We start from the raw sequence: 12,382 nt of genomic DNA, 5'->3' as shown, positions 1-12,382 counted from the left end.
CCTCTTTTTCTTTCTTCAAGGTGTGATAATATACCTATAACACCAACTTTACCATTAGTGACATTTAGTGCTATTAGCGATGGTATTGGGTCATCATCGCTAGGAGGATATTTTATTTATTTATTTAAAAAATTTTTTTAAAAAAATTTTATTTATTTATTTGATGGAGAGAGAGATCACAGGTAGACAGTGAGGCAGGTAGAGAGAGAGGGGGAAGCAGGCTCCCCACTGAGCAAAGAACCCCACGCGGGGCTCGATCCCAGGACCCCGAGATCACCACCCGAACTGAAGGTAGAGGCTTTAACCCACTGAGCCACCCAGGTGCCCCTAGGAGAATATTTTAATCACCCCAAAAGGAAACCCCATTCCCCTTAAGCAGTGACTTCCTATCACCTTTCAGCCCACAAGTCCTAGCAACAACCACTCATCTGCTTTTTGTCTCTAGGGATTTTTTTTTGGACTCGATTTTTATATTTCATATAAATGAAATTATATAGCATGTAGCCTTTTGTGTCTGGCTTTTTTCATGGAGCATGCTGTTTTTAAGGCTCATTCATGTTGTAGTAACGATTAGAATGTCTTTCTTTGGGGTGCCTGAGTGACTCAATGGGTTAAAGCCTCTGCCTTTGGCTTGGGTCATGATCTCAGGGTCCTGGGATCGAGCCCCATGTCGGGTTCTCTGCTCAGTGGGGAGCCTGCTTCCCCCACTCTCTCTGCCTGTCTCTCTGCCTACTTGTGATCTCTCTCTGTCAAATAAATAAAATAAAAATCTTAAAAAAAAAAAAAAAGAAGAATGTTTGTCTTTGTTTATGGCCAAATAAGATTCCACTGAACGGATAGGCCTCATGCTGTTTACCCACTCCTCAGTCAATGGACGTTTGGGATGTTTCCACCTTTTGACTATTAGGAACTGTGCCGCTGTGAACATTTGTGTACGTATTTTTGTTTCAACATCTGTTTTCAATTCTTTCAGATATATATTTAGGGGTAGAGTTGGTAGGTCATATGGTAATTCTCTGTATGACTTATGGAGGAACACCCAAACTGCTTTCACGGTGGCTGCCTGCCACCACACGTTCCTGCCAGCAGTGTGTGAAGGTTCCGGTTTCTTCACATCCTGTCAACACTTGTTATTGTCTCCTTTTCTGAAAGCTATCCTCGTATGCGTGTAGTATTGTGTATGGTTGTGATTTACGGTTCTCTAGCTGTTAATGACGTTGAGCATCTTTTCATATGTGTCTTGGCCATTTGTAGACCTGTATAAATGCTTTCTTTTGGAGAAAGTGATTTGTCGTTTCAGAAAAAGACATAGTCAATGACAAGGAAATGTGCTGATTTTTCGAACTCAACCTGGTCACTTGGATAGACTGCCATTGGCCTTGAAACAAATAGTTCCACCTGCTGGCACCTTGCCATGTCTCTTGACTTTTGTAGCTAAGATTTGCATTCTCTCTTCTTCCCTCTGTCTAATCCTTTAGTACCTCTTCCATCACAAACCTGATCTGTAGCTTTGCTTCTTGTATTTATTCTGACATAGAAGTTAGCAGCATGTGCTCCAGAGTCCAACTGTGAGAGTTAAAATCTCATCAACTCCACTTACAAGCTTTGGGACCTGGAGGGAATTTATTCCCTGTGTCTCAGTTTTCTCTATTTTAGAGTGCGTGTGTACATAGTACCTGCCTTATAGATGTGTTGTATTAAGAAGGGAATGTCTATAAATTACTTTGCCTGGTGTTTTAGATGCTCAATGAGAAGTACTATAAAAACATCACACGTCTCTCTCTGCATTCTAGTTTCCTTGGACTGACAATCTCGTAATCCCTTCTAGGTCCCCTGTTGAAGCCTGCATAATATGACTTTCTAGTGTCTTTCAGAAACCTCAGTTAGGACCATCTTTAAAAACATTGGGACTGGGGCGCCTGGGTGGCTCAGTGGGTTAAAACCTCTGCCTTTGGCTCAGGTCATGATCCCGGGGTCCTGGGATGGAGCCCCGTATCAGGCTTTCTGCTCTGCAGGGAGCCTGCTTCCACCTCTCTCTCTGCCTTCTTCTCTGCCTACTTGTGATCTCTATCAAATAAATAAATAATTTAAAAAAAACACATTGCGACTGAGAGTTTTGTTGGGGGGGGCAGGTGGAGGGGGTGAGCCTGGTGGTGGGTATTACAGAGGGCACATACTTCATGGAGCATATTGTATGAAGCACTGGGTGTGGTGCATAAACAACGAGTTTTGGATCACTGAAAAAAAATTAAATAAATTAAATAAAAAAAATTGGGACTCAGTGCACAATACTGAAAATCATGTGAATTAGCCACTTGATTTAGAATCTGTTTATGTTGCAGTTCATTTCTGGGGATATAATATATTTGTTTCTGAGCAGGATACTTAATAACATCATCTACGTTTTACTGAGTGCCAAACATGGGCCAGGCTGTGTGCTATTAGGGGTTCATGTATGTCCCTAATCCTAGTAACGATCCTGAATATTGATGTCAAAAATACTCTGCCCTATCCACAGGGGACACATTCCAAGATCCCAGGGGATGCCTAAATAGTGAAATGGTGAATATACCAAAGCTCATATATATTGTATATTTTCCTATACATACATACCTACATACGAATGATAAAGTTCAGAAAGTAAGCACAGTAAGAGATTAACGACAATAACTAATACTCAAAGCGATCGATTAGCACATGATTGTAACAAGAGTTCTGTAAATGTGGTCTTTCTCTCTTAAAATAGCTTGCTAGACTGTACTCACCCTTCCCGTGATGAGGCGAAATGATAAAATCCCTGCGTGGTGAGATGAAGTGAGGTGACAGACAAAAGCATTGTGACACAGCGTTGGGCTACCATTGACCTTCTGACCATACGTCCAAAGGAGGGGCACCTCCTCCTGGATTGCTGTTGACCACGGCTAAGTGAGACCCCTGATAAGGGAGGACTACCGTATCATCTCTTTTTTACAACTGAGCCAAACAGAGGTTCAGCAAGTTAAGTCGCTGGCCCCATGGTCTCAAGAAAAGCTTCATAAATAGCAAGGATAGAATTTAACACCCGGTCCACCTGACCCCAATGGTTTTTTGCTCCTTCCTTGTCACCACTCCTGATGTTAGAGCGAATTGCTAATTTAGGTGCTGCCTGGAATGTTTGTATTTAGGGGAAAACTCTGAAGGTGCCAGCAGCCAGCCATGAACACTGAGAATACGGCATTTGGACAGTAAATCTGAAGCAACCGCACTCCTCTTGTATCCATCCCATTCTCCTTCCTAGTCGTTCTTGCTGCTTCTTTCTACCGGAAGACAGAAGATGAAATGAAATGATAAAACCAGGAGAAAGTTCTGCTTTACATATGGAGGTAGAAATTGGGTGTGCGTCATCTGTTGGAAGGATTCGGAAATCATTCTCCAAGAATTAAGAGCCTTTACCGGAATAAACCAAACTTGTAGAAGTAGGATTTTGTGTACATTTGTATCTAGTCCCTGGAAAACTACAGTATAAAGCAAAGGTCCTGCAAGTTTGTTAATGAAAAGAAGCATGTTGAGCGGGTGTAGGAATTCACATTTGCAATGCTTAATGTAAAGCCAATTATAATATGAAATTAAGATAAATTCAGCCTTAAGTCATTCAGATAATTAGATAAATAGAATTTATATTTTTTTTTTTTTTTTTTTTTTAAGATTTTTTTTATTTTTTTGACAGAGAGAGACCACAAGTAGGCAGAGAGGCAGGCAGAGAGAGAGAGAGGAGGAAGCAGGCTCCCTGCTGAGCAGAGAGCCCGATGCGGGACTCGATCCCAGGACCCTGAGATCATGACCTGAGCCGAAGGCAGCGGCGTAACCCACTGAGCCACCCAGGCGCCCTAGAATTTATATTTAATAAGGTCTAATTAGCATATTTCTGTATCACAATTTCTAAATAAAAAAATAAAGAAATTTACTATCCACTTTCTCTCCATATGGGCCTGGGGTGATAAAATAAAATTTCGTCTCAAGTACAACTCATCTTCTACAAATTCCCAAATAATCATTTCTGTATTCCTTGTTTGACGATATAAACTATGTTAGGCTTGCACCGTTGTGGGCGGCGTGACACAACGGGGCAGTCACCTGGGCCTGAGCTCCGAGGTAAAACCTCCCCCACTTGGCACTGGAATACATTCGCCTTACTATCTTCCCTTTGACCTCTTCTTCCTTTGTTCTGTTTGCCTGTTTACTACAGTTTATGTTCTCTTTGTGTATTGTAGCTATAATTCCTGTTACCTTTTTCTGAGCCTTTAATAGAGTGAAATTAAAAAAACACAATGTAGTAGACACTGTGAGAAGTTCCGTACAGGGTACGTGAGCTCTGGATGTCTTCACTGTGTCAGGTTTCCCGTGGTAGTTAAAAAGTGGATTTTAGGGGCGCCTGGTGGCTCAGTGGGTTAAAGCCTCTGCCTTCGGCTCTGGTCATGATCCCAGGATCCTGGGATCGAGCCCCGAATCGGGCTCTCTGCTCAGCAGGGAGTCTGCTTCCCCTCCACCCCCCGCCTGCCTCTCTGCCTACTTGTGATCTCTGTCTGTCAAATAAATAAATAAAATCTTAAAAACAGTGGATTTTAATCCTGTTTAGAAAGAATAATTGAGTTGAATCACCTCATTTCTTGAATTTCTCAGGCCATGGTATACTCATGAAATGAGCAAATGGTGGAGAATTCTCTATGTTCCAGATGGCCCTATCGATTGCTACTACTATTTAAAACAGCCAATGGGGTCCAAGTTTGGAGAAATAATTGAGATGATTCCAAAATGTATATAATGTTAATACACTGTGAAAGCTATCTAATATGAAGACAAGTTTCAAATATAATAATCTTGGAACAAAACAAAATAATTGAGAACTTTAACAAATTAAAGATGAAAATTTTTATTTATATTTTTAACATTAAAAAATTTAAAATTTAGTAAGAAATTAACGCTCTCAGGGTTTGGGCAGGAAAGTGCCCTGGGCAGCCTTCACCCGTATCCTCACCTTGCTTTTTCCAAACAATGCCAGAAATGTAGCTGATAGTAGCATCGTTAGAACTGTTCTTTCAGAGCTTTTTGTAAGTTTACTTGATCTTGGGCCCTGCTGGATGTTCACAGGTGTTTGCTTCTCTGCAAATGGACATACTCCCAGGGCATGGCTGCTGGAGGAAGGGCCACCAGGAGCCTGGGCCATATCTAGACCAGCCTTTGGCTGGAGTGCAGAGTACACGAGCACTAGGCAGCACGGAGCAGGTCAAGCCTTGCTTGAAGTGTTGTAGAGAAGTACAATCATTTATACTGTGACCTCAAAGGATTCTTACTCTGTAAGAGTTGACTATAGGCTCCAGTTAGAAGATGTCAAAAACAGCTATTCACACATCCTTGTGAAATAAAACAAATTTATACTCACACAGAGCAGTAGCGATTATAAAAGACCAAGTCGACTGCAATTTACACAGCTAGATAGTTTTGATTGAAAATGGAAACTGCAGCAGAATGTTGATAAAGAAATTTCACATATTGTTCCGCATTCCTTCTAAACACAGTCTTAAGCTCTAAAGTCTATGCATGTGTCTGTCTACACAACGTACATCACTTAGCCACTTAGGGCCCAGAGGGATGTGGATGGATCTGACAACTTCTAGGGAAAATTTGCAGAGGAAATCGCAAGGCAACAGCAAATCATTCTTCTTTGTGTGTTTCACAATTTTTTTTTTTTTAATGACACAAGTTTTAAGTTTTTCCTGGTAGCAGCTCCTGAATTCATTTACTAAAGGTTGCTGCAGGATTCCAGAAAAAGGAGCTATTAACCACAATTGAACACTTGCAGGAGAAAACAATGCCCAGTACCCCAGCAGGGTTGTTATTTTGTCCGAGTGTGAAGCTGTGTTTGATTTTACTTCACCAAGTCTTTTCTCTGAGAACATGTGGGAAGTTAGAGTGTACTGCTTTTAGAGAAGGAGGAAGGTAACATTGTTTTGAAAAAATGCAACACTGAGTCATGCCCGCCTAGGAGAATTGCTGTGTTTACTACCAAATGGGAATGAGTTTCTGTTTCCAAACTCTGCCTGACTTGGTGTGTTGCTGAATTGAGAATATTGGAGTACAGAGATGAGGTACTCGATTTTTGGGGGTCATGTCTGTATCTCTACATCCCCGATTGCCAGCTACAGATGTGTGTGTGTGGGATATACCCATGGAATGAAATACGTGGACGGAACGAAGGAGGGGGGAAGCAAAATAAAACACTGACATGTAAAAAAAAAATCAGTAAGAATTAAGCCTCTTGATAATATTTGTCTAGCAACCTTACATATAGAGTAGCAGAGAGATCAGCAACTGAGCAATTGAAAACAGAATCCACATTCTTTTTCCCCTTTAGGGAAACGGACTGGGGATGCCACATACGTTCTCCGTTCCCGAAATGGAGATATTTATTTCTCAGATCGAATTAAGTTAAACTTGTAAAAATATTACATTTGGCACTGTAGGATTTGGTGTTTTCCTTATGTGCTTTTATTTTCCCGAAGATTAATATTTGTCCCTGCCAACCTTAGGAACTCAAACGGGTGTTCTCATGGCTTTGGAGCTTCTGTTTGCATCTTTAGCAAGAAATCCCTTTTAAAATGGGCGAATTAATTTGGAAGAATTAGGTTAACAAGTCATATCTAAAGTGAGCTGGTTTACATTGTGGTTTGTGGTGAGTTTATGGAGGTTTTGCGAGAAAACTCCAAGTGCTGAAAGCAAACCTTCTTTAGACCGTAGTGCCTTTATGTACTAAGCACAGAATTTCCTTTTGTGGTCTGAGGTGACGTGGCTTTGGATAATAAATATCTGTAAAAAGATTTCCTGAGGTTGACTGCAAGGCATCATTGACACATTAAGTAGTTGATTGCACGGCTTCCCACAATGGAATTTGAAGCCGTTTAAACATACACCTATCTATATGTGTGTGTGTGTGTGTGTGTGTATTTTTTTTTTTTTAAGTAACTTCACTTCTTAATCATGTCCTAACAGACAATAATTATCTAATCCCCTATTAGTTCTAACATTCCACACTGCTTTTTGGTTTGTGGGCCAAGAATTCATGCATTATCATTTTGTATCTCTTTCTTTATCCTTTCATTATTCTGTGTCTCCAACTTTGAGACCAGGAAAATATAACCTTATGGCCCCTCCGTTATTGGAGTCCCGTTAGGAGTTTAAGAAAGAAACACACACACACACACACACACACACACACACACACACACGGAAACCCACAGCATGCCCACATTAACTGTGGAAACTGGTTTCCATTTATGTGTAATCAAGAAGCAAGCAGCCCATTTACCTTGAAAAATAAAATAAGAAACCCGTCTCCCACCCCATATTCTCTTTCCAATGATGACTCCCCCCACCCCCGCCCAGTCTACCGCCCACTGCCAACTTGTTTGTCAAACTTGGCTTATCAGAGAATAAATTCTCTTTTTGTCACAGACCCAGTAACTAATCAGGAGAGGTGGATTTTTGGTAATGAGGCAAAATATTCCAAAAGCCTAAGGCTCCCATTGCCGTTGACCTTTAAGGCATGTTGCAGCAAAGAAGTTAATTCACTTTGCACATGTTGCAAAGCAACAGGTGGTAGAGAACCACGGGGGCCGCCTGCATTCCTCCGTTTGCAAACTCCTGGCCCCTGGTATTCTGGGATTTACACTACCTCCCCCCAGGTCCTGACTGACAAGCTAATCGGTGTGCTGGGAAGCACTGAGCTATTGATTGCACTGTAACAGAACACCACCCCGTCAATGAAACTGCAATGAAATGCTTCAACGCCGAAGAAAGGAAGGCCATTGGACTGTAGGGCAACTGGAAGAAATTTGCTTGTAGGTAGTGCGGCAGAAATGAAAGGCTTTCAGGAGCAGGGCCTTGAAAAGCCAGGTTATTAAAAAAGCCACAAAGCCGGAGTCTGGCTGAGTGGAGAAAAATAGTTATGGCTCAGCTAGGCGTAGCTAAAAAGGAGAAGGGGGGGGGAGATGCAGCTTTCAAAATGGCGTTAATCTCTCGAGTGCTTAATTTCTTTTCTTTTATGGCAGCTTGTAGGATAGCAACAAGTATTCGAGCAGTTAATAATTTTAAACAGTTTAGCTTTCCTTAGGCAATATATCTTTAGCCTTAATTAAAATTTTATTTTAGTCAGAAAAATATTAAAATGACATTACGATCCATCCTCTATGATGGGGAATATATGATGGTATGAATATTTTATTATACAAACTATTATTAAGCAGCTGCTGACATATTCTCTCTCGAGTTCTACTTCAGTTGTTTAGAATGAGTTCACTTTTTCTTAATAATGCCCCATCAGCTTCCCCTTGAAATACTGGAAAGTGCCATATTAATTAGAAACAGAGGCCAAATGTGTGTATATATATATATATATATTTTAATGCATCGAGGGGAGATGTATAAGTAAAAGCTAGGTGGTGGAGCATTGGTTAATTCATTGAGAAGGTGAGTTTTTTGATAGAAATAGTGTTTGTGTAACCCCAAGTATTCATCACAAGCCACCACACAAATTGAACTTGGCCACCCTGGTTACATGTTTTACACGGGAGAAAAAAAGTAAAAAAAAAAGAAGAAGACATCTTGCACCGTCACCAAAGCGGAAGAAGAAGAAATTCGGAAGCTGGAACTGATTTGTTTGTAACCTTTATAACCTTTTACCTACCTGTTGTCAAGTTGTGTGTGGGTGTGGTGTGGGTGTGGGTCTGGGGGTCTTTCAAGAGTTAAGCCATTGGGTCTCATCAGTGTATGGAATTTTAATGATGAAACAAATCTCTGGAAGTTACCTCTAACCCCAAACTAGACAGAAAATAACCATCAATTTTCATCTGTGTTTCTGTCTTTCATCTCTGCAGCTAGTGCCTACCACGATGGCATTGAAGTGCTCCTTCAAACTAATTAGATTAATTTCAATTTCCATTGTGTGTTGGAAGGACACACTTATCATCTCCCTCCCTACTGAAGCCAATAATTGATTGGATAGTGACAGGTTGATAAAATCCTCCTCCTGCCAAGATGAAGGAAGGCCTGGCTGGAGGGCGTCACTAAGGATTCAGTTTTGAGGCTGGAATTGTTTATTGTGCTTGTGACTTTGAGGATGGAGTCCTTCAGTCTTTGCCATCTTCCCTCTGCGAAGACTTCGCTGCACTGTGTCTTCTAAATACAGCTAGTGTATGCGTGTGTTGGTGGGTGACAAGAGAGAGGAAGAATGGGGGTAGAGCAGATGTTCGTGTGTGGGGGTGGGTGGGTGGCAGGAAATGGGGCACACGAGGGAAGGGACAGTGAACCCGGAGTGAGGAGGTATGGGTTTAGGTTCCAATCCTGCCTCTAAACAGCTGCGCACCTTGAGAGATTTACTTACCCTCAAAAGGACCCGATTTTATGATCTATAAAAAGGAGAGGGAGGATTTATTCAATTAATATTTATTGAACATCTACCATAGAGCATGAAGTCTGGTAAATTCTGGGGATTCAAAAGTCAGCCCAGAGAGGGGGCACATGCCCTTCCTTCACGGGCTTTGAGTCCATCAGGAGAGAAAAACATTAATCAGATACCCAGAGTAATGCAGCAAAATTGCAACAGACAGAACTAGATGGCAATCAGAGAGCATGGGGAGGGAAGGATATCTGAGCCTTCAGGGAGGAAGTAAGTCTTGAGCGGAGGTCTGATGAATTATTGTCCAGGTAGAGCTAACAGAATGTGCAGGGGAGAAGTGAGGCAGGTGCCCAGGATTGGAAGATACACAGCAAGGGAGTGAGGGCAGGGAGGTAAGGTAGCAGAGGTAGAGGGCAAGAGGATGGGGTATGGTCAGATCTGAGTGGGAAACCATATTCATGGGAACTTGGAGAAGACCAGGAGTAGAAACAGGTCAAACAGTTGCTCAGTCAAGACTTGACGGTTGCTCACACTAGGTGGACAGAACGAAGAGATATTGAAGAGACACCATCAGCAGCACATGGTGATGAGTTAGGCTTAAAATTTAATGGGAACAGGTCCTCAAGAATGGGCCTTTGATGGAGTGATCCATTGGATGGTGAGATTATGGGTAGACTGGAAACATGGCAAAGGGACCAGATTTGTAAGAAATGATCATGGGTTTGGTTCAGGACACAAGAGTTTGAGGGGGAACTTGACTCATCAAATAGGATGGTGAGCTGACCTCTAAAATCTTGTCACCTGTAGAATTCTGTGATGCTCGGACATGGAACTGTTACAGGGGAGTGCATCCTGGATCTCACTGGGAGGGTGGCATGAGGTAGTGGAAATGCCTCAGCTTTTCTCACAGATGGGGCCCCCATCTCAAGTAGGCTGTTTGCTGACTAACATTAATTTACCTCAACTTCAATTTCCTGTTATCAATTAGGGCAATGTCATCCCTTTCAAGGGTGAAATGAGCATTAGAGATACAGTGGGCACAATTTCCAGCTTGGTACCAGACACAAAGAACAGCTAGCATTTTTTTTTTTTTTTTTTTTTAACAATCCAAGGTTTGTCGTGATGAGGTATTGGTCCATATTGTCCTGTGTCCAAAAAAAAAAAAACACCAAACAAAAACAAAAACAACCACTCCATATTATTCCAGACTAAAGTCCCTGTATATAAAATCCACTCGATAATTGATTATTTGTAAAGAGGAATTATTGTTCTGGGGTCCAGCTACATACTTTATCTCAGGCTACTCAGGTCCACATATGGTGTCCAATGAAGTCAAGTTACAGCGCAAGCTTCTCCAGAGAAAATTCTTGGGTTGAATTCAGTCTGACAAAACTTCTTTTTCGGCAGTAACACACAAGCAAGTTCGGTTTTCCCATGGGTTCTTAGGAAAGGTACTTTCTGGCCACTGGCTGGGGTGGCACACACATGTCCCCCCATACATAGAACACATGTCCCCGAGCCGATGGCACAGAATGCTAGTGCTCTAGGAAGAAACTTGCTTCTGTCCTTAAATGAAGAGTAGATGTGTGTCTGAGTAAACATTCAAAATTGGGGCACTTTTCTTATAACTTACCATCACCCAGAGTCCCCTATTTTAGATAACTCATTAAATTTCTTGTAGCCCCGTCCATCTTGGCCTAGAGGCTGCGAGGTCGCCTTCGAGGTCGCCTGCCCCAAAAGAACTCTGAAGCCAAGTTCAAGTCTTCACTTTTAAACTTCTCTTTGAAAATAAAAAAGATGCAAGGGAATTTTGAGATGTTTGAGGATTTCTGGAAACTTATTTCCCTACCACTACAGAAAGCTGGGCTGGTTATTTCATCCCTTGGAAAAGGTTTTCGACTTTCCACTTTCTAGTATAGGAGAGTAAAAAGGCTCTGTCCTCCGCAAACTCCTTTCTTCTCCCAAACATTCTGAATTGCCTACATTTCAGTTCTAATTTGTTATTATATCCAAATGCCACACGTGCCCCCATTCATTTAAAAAGAAACTCTATTTTCTTCCAGGCACTTAAAAACTTATTAGCTATCTCTCCCCCCTTTTCTCCCCAAGTTTACTTACTTGTTAGCAAATTGGATTAGTTTCATCAATTAAAAGAGCTGCGGTCATGGCCACACAGCTAACGATTGTTATAGACACTTGCTTAACACTGCAAAACCTGCAAGGTCTCCAGCAAAGGATTTTAAAAATCGGGAGGAATTAGGGCCATACATATTAACTCTTGCTCACAGGGCTTGAAACCTAACCTTGGGTCAGCCACCTTCTGAAAGGAGACCCATCGAAAATATTTGAAATTTTGTGGGAAGATAGAGAATGCTGGCAGTTTTGTGAAGCAAGGAATGCATTTCCCTTTCAATTTAGCAAGCACTTATTGAGCACACAAATGATCAATAAGCTGTTGGATCTATTAAAATGACCCAATCCCGCCTTCAGAGAGTTTTACATTTTTTTCCCCCTGCTTTCCAGTGAGGTAAGAATGTGCTTACGTGAAAGTAAAGCAGTTGAAAGTACGCCAGCTTCATTCATGTGGAAAAATTAAATTTGGTATTGAATTGAAGTTATTTAATGCATACAAATATGGTTTTCTATATTTTTAAATGATGTTTTCATGCCTATTAGAGCCAACGCATGATTTTTCTGTAGTCCTGGGACACGGGGAGAGAGTGAATAAGGAACTTTGTTAGCCAATCATTTCGACATACTTTCCTACCAGAAGTTTTGAAGAATCCATCCGATTTCTGAATGCTACCTTTACCTGCCGGAAGGGTTAGCTAATAGACCTGTGACCAGGATCAGCAGTGGGGAAGACAGAGGGGGACCGAGGAAACTAAGGACCTACTGGGAGTTACTCCCTGAATAATAACTGGCTCTAGAAACATGGGCTGGGAAAGGAAT

The 12,382-nt window shown here is 41.6% G+C and overlaps 1 long non-coding RNA gene across 2 annotated transcripts in view; it reads right to left on the bottom strand.

Annotated features, from left to right (window-relative positions):
• Positions 1 to 12,382, bottom strand: part of LOC131999080 (uncharacterized) — a 286,222-nt gene that overhangs the window by 235,065 nt on the left and 38,775 nt on the right. The gene's annotated exons all lie outside the window — the stretch shown is intronic.

Source organism: Mustela nigripes, chromosome 13 (assembly GCF_022355385.1).
Source record: "Mustela nigripes isolate SB6536 chromosome 13, MUSNIG.SB6536, whole genome shotgun sequence".
In the NCBI taxonomy this organism is placed as follows: domain Eukaryota; kingdom Metazoa; phylum Chordata; class Mammalia; order Carnivora; family Mustelidae; genus Mustela; species Mustela nigripes.
The sequence above is the reverse complement of the archived record's forward strand: the minus strand, read 5'-3'. Positions and strand labels throughout refer to the sequence as shown.